This window comes from Arvicanthis niloticus, chromosome 12 (genome assembly GCF_011762505.2).
Source record: "Arvicanthis niloticus isolate mArvNil1 chromosome 12, mArvNil1.pat.X, whole genome shotgun sequence".
Classification (NCBI taxonomy): domain Eukaryota; kingdom Metazoa; phylum Chordata; class Mammalia; order Rodentia; family Muridae; genus Arvicanthis; species Arvicanthis niloticus.
The window spans coordinates 79,049,397-79,060,643 of NC_047669.1; the positions used below are offsets into that span (position 1 = coordinate 79,049,397).

Genomic DNA, 11,247 nt, shown 5'->3' on the forward strand with positions numbered 1-11,247 from the left:
CAACCAGTCAAAAAGAGCAGAGCAAAAATAAAAAAAAATTAAATAAATAAAAACATTATCACACAAAGAAATGTCAGTGTCTTTAATTGCAGAAAAGAAAGAGTGACAGAGAAAAAGGCAATCACACAGTTGCTGCTTGGGACACGGGCTGCGTGGTTTGTGTGCAGCATTGCAGTTTTGCTGTCACGTACCTTCCCGGAGCCTGGGACTGAGGGGTCTCGCATGTGTGTGTGTTGTGTGAAGGACAGAGGGACTTGGGTAAGGCCGTCCCCTGCCCCCTTTTCCCTTAGCGAAGGTGGCAGTCCGCACGCTTGTTTGCTTGCCGCCCACTTGGGGGCAGGCTCGGGGTGCGGAGTGCGTCTTCTGTTTTTGATTTTGGAACTTGTGAGAGTCTTCCCCCCCACCCCCCCACTCTTCCATTTTTTTTCTTTTGGCTTGGTGCCTCTAGGGCTGGTTTCCCCAGTGTGGGGAGCCGACAGAAGGCAGCTATCATCCTTGCAGCCATCTAGAGCCATATACCCTGATAAGAGTCTTGATTGCATTAGCCTACAACAGCTGAGCACACTCTGATAACATCTTGCTTTAGATACCCAGGATCTTCCCTTGGGTGTGTGAGACTTAAAGGTGTGTGACTTAAGGGTGTGACTTAGAGATCAGATTTAGAGACAAGACCTAAGGGCATGATTAAAGGCGTGACCTAGAGGCGTGGCTTAGAAGTGAGACATATAAAAGGCGGGAGGCAGACAGGAGAGTTCAGAACAATTTGGAGTAGCAGAGATTCAGACGCTGGAGTAGGAATTAGGCATTGAGGAAGAAGACTCTTGGACTAGAGAACTCAGAAGAGAGCAACAGATTATTAGGCACTAGGAAGTACAACTTTTGGCCCCCAAACGTGGAGTAGTGTAGTTCTCAACATTTCTGGCCCCCAAGTGTGGGGTACCTTGGGCTGCAACACCCCAGCGCCTGAGTAACTGCTTCCTGACCCCAGTCGCCAGCCCTACCCCAGCTTGCACCCAGCTCTGCCCCTGGTTCCGGAAGGTGGGAAGCCTTGCCTAGTGGATCTCTGAAGCATAGCCACACCTGCCTCAGTATGCACGGGGTCAACAACCCTCCTCTTTTTATAAAAGACATTAAGGCCGGACTGAAAAACTTAAATGTCATCTTTATTGTCCTGGAGATAGAACGAGTGACCAAAACTAAAGACGGCCATGAAGTGAGATCCTGCAAAGTAGCTGATAGAACGGGAAGCATCACTATTTCTGTGTGGGATGAGATCGGAGGGCTCATACAGACAGGGGATATTATTCAGTTGACCAGAGGATATGCATCAATGTGGAAAGGATGCCTGACACTTTATACTGGAAGAGGTGGTAAACTTCAAAAACTTGGAGAATTTTGTATGGTGTATTCAGAAGTGCCAAATTTCAGTGAGCCAAACCCAGATTATAGAGGACAGCAGAACAAAGGGATACAAAGTGAGCAGAAGGATAAAATGAGCACCAGTACATTTGGACCAACGGGAAATGGTGTTCAGACCAACCCTGAATCTAGGGGATATCATCTTCCATATGGTAGAAGCAATGGCCCAGGACCCATCAGTCCACAGCTACCAGGAGCATCTAGTAGTCAAACAGTCAGACCCACAATAAGTAATGCCAGAGATCCGAGAAGAGCCTTTAGAAGATGACCTAAGCCAAAGAGACACATGTAGGTTTTAAACTACGTGACCTACTTGAACACTTAGTGCACTTTTATTGATTCTTAACTGTGAAAACTTTGTCGCTTACAGGTTTCCTTTTATATTTTTGGGTTGTTAAAAAGAGTGGTTGGATTTTACTGAAAAACTGTTAGGCTGCTCAGTTACATCCTATTGAAGAATAGGAACTCTGAAAACAGGAACATTTATTTTTAGAGCAAGAACTTGAACCCTTCCCCCCCAGCCTTGAGCAGGCCTGAGAGACCTTGTTTACCACAACAGACCAAGTGATAGGATCTAGGTGGAGTTACCCACCCTGGTTGCACAGAACACAGAAGCAGAACTGCCCCGGGCTTGCCTTGAGACATCTCTGGCCCTGACCTAGAACGGATTATGGATTATCCCACCCATCTCTGGTTGAAACCAGGAGGGGTTGTGGGTTGTGGGTTGGGCCTTCCCCTTTAAATTGAGAGCTGAACATTAAAGCTTTGAGCCTTGATCAGAGAACTTTGTCTTGGCTTCATCTCTTCTCGCCCTCCGTCCCCTTTCATTCCCAGCCCCCTTTTCAGGTGAACTCAGTTGACTTGTGGCCGCGGGCGGCTACAAGAACTTACTGGATATCACTTGAAAACCTGTCCCTGTGTCCAGGGTGAGTTAAGACACCAGCTTATATATGGCCTCTGTGAGTCTGGCTTCTGCATAAACTTTGTAATGTTTGCCATAATGTTTAATGGAAAAAAGTCTTTTTTTAAACTTGAACATTGCTACCTGAAGCAATAACCACCTCAAGCCAGAAACTTGGTCAGTGCTGACAGCATTTTTGAGTGTTGATCCAGGAATGACTTGACTTCATAGAGTTACTGACTGCCATTAAGATTTTTCCAAGGACAAAATCATCCTAAACTCTTGTTTAATGACCAGATAACCAGATTCTTTATCAGAATTGTGGAATAAAATGAGTAATGTAACAAGTAATTTTTAGAAGAAAACTGTTTAAGATAATGTTCTTAACATTTGTTGCAAACATTGAAAATTACATTGAAGAAAAATTTACAGCTGAGACCATGAATATTTTATTTTTGAAGTTACCATGTTAAATGTTGGAGTGTAGTCAGAGGGATTGAAGGGAGCTATAGCACCTTATTAGACGGTCTCATTGATATTAGTTGTAGTATTTTTGAGTTAAGGTCCTCCTGTGTAACCCTGGCTGGGTTGGAACTTGTTATATACATCGGGTGTGTCTCTGAACTATAGATTGGCCTGCCTCTGTCTTCCAGGTGCTGGGATTAAAGTTGTGCAGCACCACATAAGGCTAACCTGATTATTTACAAAAAGAATACTCATGGTAATTATTGTAGCAAATACAAATCAAATTGAGTTCATATAGCCATGTGACTACTGGTTACAAGTATTCAGGTAGAAGTAGACACTCCCCTTCTTCCAGGGGTGTGCATTTTTAAAAGTTTCTAAACAAGTCACGTAGCCTTACTAGCAAAAGTTAGATGGCTCAAGAAGTGATTATACCTCTGTTAAGGTGGGATTTGTGTGCTGGGACTTCACTTACGGTGGATAAGTGGTAATGTTTTTCATTGTTATTATTTGTCTCTCAAGTATCGTCTTTTGAGTAAAACTTGCTCTAATGATGTCGTATCTACCTACTTTTTTTTTTTTTTACTCTTTCAGTAAACATGGAGAAGCCCAGTCCATTTCCTGAAGTTGTAATCAGCTTCAGCCTGGCTGCTCCCTAGCTCTGTACCTGTCCTTTCTCCTTACCTCACATTGTAAAATAAGGAAGTTTCTGTTCAACTTCTGTAGCATCTGAATATAATTTGTGTCAGAGTTTGTTCTAATTCAGTTTGACAGATTTTCAGTATGCACTGTATTAAGTTCTGTGTGGAGATTATCATAGCATTTTTTTTTTTGAAAAGTCACAGAGTTTACTTTGGTTTATAGGTACAAGGCTTTGATATTATTTGTCATTTATTCATATATTAATAATTATAGCTGATTTGGCTTTGTGAAAAAAAGAAGAAAAAGGCAATCACACACATACACACAAGCTCTTACATGTGAATACACATGCACATAATTAAAAATAAATCTTTTATTTTTATTTTTCAAGACAGAGTTTCTCTATGTAGCCCTCTCTGTCCTGGAACTTGTTCTGTAGACCAGGGTAGCCTGAAACTCAGATATCAGCCTGCCTCTGCCTCAGTGTTCATACACTAAGTTATGTGGTATGTTGAAGTCACACCCCACACATGTGCCTATGGCCTCATTTGGAGAAATGACATTTGTAGTCAAGGGAAGAAAGGCCAGGCTGGGAAGTATAGGAGCAAATACAGTATGACTTGTATCCCTGAAAATAAGACATTAGGACTAGGACACACCAAGAGAAGACCACACAGAAGAAGTTAGCACCAGAATGTACAGCAGTAAGTCAAGGACACCAAATCTTTCAAAACCTACATGGAGACAGGAAAAAGCAGAGATGGATGTTGTTGTTGTTGTTGCTGCTGCTGCTGCTGCTGCTGCTGCTGCTGCTGCTGCTGCTGCTGCTGCAACAGCCTCACGTACTGGCAGACACACATGGTAGAAGCAACCTTAATTCACAGCTCTGGAGGTTGGTTGGACACTGGAGATCTAGAGCAGGCATGTGATGAAGGCCTTTGTGGATCATCATAACATGGAAGGAGGGCAAGTGAGTAGCACAGAAAGAAAGAAACTCAGCTGACTCACCCTGTGCATCTGGGATCCACTCCCATGATAACTCACTCCTGTGATTACCAACCCACTCCTGTGATAACTAATCTATTCCCATTATAAGCAACCCATCTTCATGATAACCAACCTACTTCTGTGATAACTAAACCCATTACCTTGATTACCAACCTTTTCCCATGATAACCACCTCACTCCCTGTATAAATAAACTATTTCCATGATAATTGATCCATTCCCATTATAATCAACCCTAACCCATAATACCTGACCCACTCCCATTATAACCAACCCACCTCCATGATTACCAATCCACTCCTATGATAATTAACACAGTCCCTTGATGATTTATTAATCCATGAATCATTATCTTTTAAACTGACTCACTCCCATGATTACTAATCCACTCCCATGATATTAACCCAGTCTCATGATAGTGCCATTAATCCATGAAATCTCTTTGAATCTAATCACTTTTAGTACTTTTGTGGTGTTAATTAAGCTTCTCCCAGTGTTGGGGAGGGGACATTCATGCCCTAGAAGGACTCTCTTCCATGGGTCTCATTGGAAGAGCAGACCTGGTATACTGGATTTCACACTCTGGTCTCAAAAGCTACGAGCACACATTTCTGTTGTCTTAAGTCCTGCTGTGGTTAGGCTCTGGACTGTGCTCCACGGGCCTGTGCTGAGGGTTAGGCTTCACCTCAGAGCAGTCAGGAGGTGGTAGAACCTTCTGGAGGTGGGGCCTAGAGTGAGGAATTACATCACTCAAGGTGACCTCCAGGGAACTGTGGAACTCCGTCCTTTCATTTTGTAATCTGGCCATGAGGTAAGCAGTTCCCTACCATGGGCTTTCTCCAGGATCCCCTGCCTCACCTCAGGCCCAAAGAATGAGGACCCAGGGACCATGAACTGAAACTTGGAGACCTTGAGCCTTTCTTCTTTGTAAGTTGGCTTCAGCTGGTGTTTGTTGTAGTAACAGACTAGCACAGGCTGTCTAGTCTCTGGTCATTGTCACAGCAGCCAGAGGTTCTCTGTGTTCATGTCCTTCTGTGAGCTGAACCTGGCAAAGGCAGCAAGCATCAGGGAAGAGGGAAAGATCACCTCTTCCATCTTCCATCTTGTTGAACTCTCTCTGTAACCTTCTCCTGTTCATACTTCCAAGAAGAACAGCAGAGGAAGAGAGGCCTGAGTGGGGAAGAACTCCAGCCAGAAGACAATAGGGAGCTGAAGCCAGCAATATAAAATCCATCAAGGGGACTTGCAGAGAACTGGCCCTGGTGGCTGAGATACACTGAAGAGCCTAGCCTATCTGCAGGGATCTTAGACTCACAGAATGTAGGTAACTGATGTTTAGAGCCACTTGACGGGGGTAATCTGTTACACAGCCATAGCTAACACATACAGAGCCTATCATAGGCCCTCTGGATCTCTATGCTGGCAGACTTATACATTTTTGCCACAGAAATACACTTCCTGAACACAGATGTGAGCTAGCTATTTTCGGTCATGGGTGGGTGGAGGCAAAACATATGTAGCCTCTGAAGCAAAGGCAGGATCTGGTCCTCTTCAGAGGCACATGTTCCACTGAGTCACAATGCCAGGGGTACAGGGCCCCTGGTGCCTACTGTGTGACCTAGAAACCACACAAATCTGGGGATGAAGGTGAGCTGGACAGATGAACAGGGCTGGGCATTTGTCCCTGAAACATCAAATTGGGTGTGTCTGCAAAGAGCTACATCTCAGAGATGTCTTATTCACCCAAAGAGCTCTCCATAGGACCATTCCAATCTCACCTGGAGAGCTAGGTCCCATGGGACCTCCCCACAGTAAGCACTTAGAGAGCTAGGTTCTGTGAGATTTCCCCACACTCAGTGCCTGAATACCTGTGTCCCGTGGGACTTCCCCACACTCAGCACCTAGAGAGTTAGATCCAGGCACAGAGTCTCAAGAGTTCCTCAATGTATAGACCAGGTCCCTCTGGATGGCTAGTGCCTGGAGCCTACAGTGGTCAGTTTCTATGAATCTCACTCTAGTTAATTGAGCCAGGCTGCACTGTTTCTGTATGGCTCGTCTCCTTGCTCCATCCATAAAAAGATAGCTACATAGGACATGTTCAATCTGACATCATAGACAGGATCTTCAGCAAGAAGAGGAGCTGAGTAAAGATGGAGCTGTTGTCTCCCTGCATAGGTGAGCCAGCATATGAGGGCTTGGTGCTGGCAGCTAGGTTGTAGGTTTGGCATTTCATCTTATCTAGCTGGTATGAGACCAGGCAAGCCTCTGAGGCATGGTTTATTGTAACTATCTGAGTATCTGACAGATAAACAGGGAAAATAAGCATAAAGAGTGTTTCCTGGTTTATACCTCACCTCTGCCTTAGTCCTTTACTGGGCATCTCTGGACCCAAGCAGAGTGCTGACCACTATACCAAACAGACTTACCTGCAGCACTATGTTATTGGAGCAAGCACTACCTGAAGCAAGTCACACACACAGCATCTGTGGTCCTGTGCTGCCTCCTCAAGGTTTAAAATGTCTTCAAAGATGTCTATCTCATCCTTGAAGGCCATGGAATGTGGAGAAGTATTACACATTTGCTTTAAAATAGAAAGAACCCTGTGGCCCATGAAACGAATCCACGTAAGAAGGCTTATCTTAGTTATGGTTACTATTGCTGTGACAAAACACCAAGACCAACAGCCCCCAAGCTGGTAAGTTCTGGCACTGATAGTGGTTTGGTGGAGATATGAACATCTGCCCTTTCCTAAAGCAGCCCACTGGGGTCTCAGTCCCTGGCATGGAGCTTTCAGACCTTACCTGGAGACTGAAGTGGCAGAGAAGGTGAAAACCTGGCCCAGCACTCACAGCAGAAGACCTGCTAAAAGAAGCAGCTGTCTCTAAAAGGAGTGACTGCAAGTGTGATGAGCTTCCTTCCCTTGCACTCTGGGAAAGTTGGTATAAATGCATATATACTTTTATCAAAGCCCAGGACCCATAAAGTCTTCCTACAGGATATGGGCAACACAGTGGTGGCTTCAGTAGATCACATTTCCCAGTCAACAAATCTTCAAGGTGCACATAGCACAGTTAGGTGGGATTTGAAAGCTATCAAAATATTCATATTTTGCCAATAAGAAGTATATGGGCAGTGCTGCAGAACTGCTTCTATTGGAGCTCTGATCCCTTGTTAAAAAAAAAACTGTAATATTTTTATTTCTCAATAGTCTAGCCTTTATCACTACCTCTGTCACTAGGAATATTTGCTACATGAGGAAAGGGTAATTTTGTTAGTCAGAAATTTAAAATAATAACCCATAAATCTGATTTCTTCTGTAATGTGACTGCCCATTTACTCTCCTGAACTATAAATGTGGCATCTACCAAATCATAGGACAGATGAAAATATTAGGTATGAGAGTCACAATAATTTAGATGTTAAAACCCATTTCTCTAACATTACAATTGAGATACTCCTCTATGTGAGGTTATGATTACAGAATTGAACACACATTTGTGTGTTTGCGTGTGTGCATGTATACTATATGCCATGGGACATATGTGGAGGTGAGTAGACACCCTTGGGTGTCAGTCTTTGCCTTTCATCTTTTTTGAGGTAGTAGTCCCTTGTTACTGGCCACCTTGTATACCAGGATAGCTCATTTGTGAGCTTTTGGAGGCTCTGTCTCCACCTCCCATTTTGCTGTAGGAGTATTAAGATCATAGACATGTGCCACTCTGTCCACCTTTTATGATTTCTGGGTATTTCAACTCGTGTTCTCATTTTTGCACAAAAGAAGGTATTAGATTCTTTGAATCTGGTTATAGGTGGTTGAGGCCCCTGAAATAGGTTCTGGGAACTCTGAAAGAGCAGCAAGCACTGTTAACCACTGGGCCATCTCTCTAGCCCATTCCTTAATGGTGTTAGTGGGTATTTCTCTTCCCTGAAGACTGCACTATTGACTACCCTAATGGGACAGATACTAATGTATCTAGTTTCTGTATACATAAAACGTGTCTGTCAACATGCAGGACTGAAGTTCTTTGACAACACTTCAATTGTCTTAAAGGGCCTGGTGACTGATTATGGAAAGTTTGAATGTTATAAAGAATCAAAATTATCTTAGGCTTCTCTAGTTCTCATCATAGGCACTTATCACCTCTGTGTCTGATCTTTTGACTGTCAGTTAAACCTTTGGGAGATATTAAGAATATCATCAGATAGTATCTGAGATCCACAGCAGAGATTTCCCTCCTTTCTTTAACCCATTACCTGATGTCCTCACTAATGTGTCTAGTAACTATGTTGATTCATGACTATCTTTTGTTCTGTGACAATAAAAGTTCAATTAACTATGTCATTCAGGGCCTGAACCCATGCTTCCTGGCTCTGGTCATCACATATTGCTGTTGTTCCCTTGGATCAAGGGCTCTTTTGTTTCAACAGACCTCATTCAGAAGAACCTGAGATGGGTTGTTTGTTTGGAGATAGTGTCACTTTCTGCATAGTCTTGGCTAGCCTCAAATTTGTAATCCTCCTGCCTCCACCTCCTGAGTACTGTGATCCTAATGCAAGCCACAATAGGCAGAACTCCTGGAGAGACAAAATCAGAGGGAGAGAGACTCAGTTCCTTTCAGGTCTCAGCAGTGAGGCTGAGGCAGGAACACCTACAAGGACCTTTCTAACTCTCGCCCAAGTCTTGCCTTATCTAGTTCAATCTCCCTCCAAGCACCCACCCCAGGCTGTGGATTCAAATATGGCCTCTTCTCCAACACCTCCCATGCAGAATCTGGCAAAATGGCTCAGGCCTTTCAATTCCACAGCTTTCACCTTTCTTCAGCTACCTAACCAGATAGCTTAAGCCATCTTTTTCCTTCCTCCCTTCCTACCATGGGTCTGATGTCTAAAAGGAAAGTTCTAGAATCTTTTGGTGGTGATACAACGACATGCTAGTTTCATACTCAGAAGTATTGACAGCAATGTTCATCCACTGAACCTAGAAGGGGACGTTGTGCCACTGTCCAGGCACTGATTGGGGTGACCTCAGTCTGCCCTGTACCTTGGGGACTGGGGTGCTCCCCAGGAGTACAAGGCAAACTGTGTCTCTTGGCTCAGAGAGGCTGAATAACTGTTTAGGCAGGTGACAAGTAGCTGCAAAGACCTGGAAAGGATCCCAAAGGAGATGCTACTAAAGTTACAAATGAGGAGCGAAGCCAAGCCAAGAATAACATAAAGTGTTTCTTCTTGAGAACCAGACCAGTGTCACTTAACCCTCTACAGTCCTTGAGAAGGGTGTCAAATGACCCCTTATTACAGTTAAGGCTGCAGAGTTATTACAAGGTCCACAGCTGAGAGTTGAGTTGGGCTCATGACCCCTGAAGAGACTTGCCACACCCCACCCCACCCCACCCTGGTGTACCCAGTCAGTCCCTCCCCAGTGTGGAATGGTGGCCCCAGGCCAGACAGTAGCTGGCTCCTTGGTGAACTAGCAGTGCTGAGCCAGAGCCAGCAGCCCGGATCCCACAAGTGTATGTGTAGAGAGACCTGGGGTTTCTTGCTGTCTCAGGTTAAGGAAGACAGAGACTGAGGTTTCACAGCTATCTTCCTGAGAAGCCCACTGGTGTGTTCTCAGGAATGGCTTACCTTTCCCCGAGGAAACTTCTTGATTCAGTAAATGGCTACACAGGTGCAAAGGGTAGGTACTGCTCTTGTCCTAAAGACTTATGTTCAAGTCCTAACCCCCTGTGCCTGTGGAGATGACCTCATTTGAAAAACAGGAAGGAGTCAATTGATATTTGATGAGGTCAGGCTGAGGTGAGGCAGGTTCTAAGAGATGGAAAGCATGGAGTAGACTGTTCAGAGACTAGGATATTGCTCCAAGCCAAGGACACCACAAGCAATATAGAGGTGGGAAAGAGAAAGGAGACAAAGCCACCTTGGTCTCAGGCTTCCCATCTCTACAACTGTTAAGAAAACACAGCTCTGTGGCGGAAGGTGCCATATATGCAGCCTTTATTTGGCTAGCACTGGCATTTCAGGCCCCTGCAGGAGCAGAGAAAAGAAGGGAACTGAACTTAAAATGAACTCGATGGTATAATCTGCCAGGGCTGGCATCAAAGAGGTAGAGGCTGGAAGCAGAGGCCATATTCAGTCACCTAGAAGGGACTTGCAGCTTCTGACCTGCCCAGGCCTTACTCCTGAACTCTGTGTCTACTGAACATTTCCTGTTTGGGTCCAGACAGCACCTCACATTGCATAACAGGAACTGAATCCTGCTCCTTGTGGTTGCTCCTTGCCCTCTTCTTGCTGCAGGTGACCTTAAGGCCCTTGGAGCAGACCTGTTGCCTGCCCAGCTAAGGTTCCATTCCCAGGTCATGTCCATGGCTAGATAGAAAGGAGCCTTGCTGGTTCTCAAATGCTGCCTTTTTCATCTCCACAGTCCAACAAAGCAGGCCTTCTTTGTCATCACTTGAGGCTGCTAAGCACTTCTGTTCCCTCTGTTTTCCAGAGAAATCCACAGTGAGTATCCATTCTGGCCATACTCTTCCTGATGCTCCCTAGGATACCTGTCCAGTCAGGATATATCTAGCCAGCAAACCTATGTACTCTCTCCCTCTGACCTACATTCTGTCCTCTGTCACTGTGATCTGCTTCAAGAAGCATTCTAAAGCCTATGGAGAGTGGGAGGTAGCCTTCTGCAGGCATTTCCACACTGTGCTCATGGGTTGTCCTTGTATGTATTGTATGTATTGAACTTGTGTTCCCCTGCAGACAAGGACAGCAGCTGTGCTTATCCAAGCTTATAGGTGGTGCTGCGGTGGCCCTGAAATG

General features: G+C 44.8%; 1 pseudogene; it reads left to right on the plus strand.

The window, feature by feature from the left end:
* Positions 1–1,090: 1,090 nt before the first annotated feature.
* Positions 1,091–1,761, plus strand: LOC117718196 (SOSS complex subunit B2 pseudogene; annotated as a pseudogene).
* Positions 1,762–11,247: the final 9,486 nt, after the last annotated feature.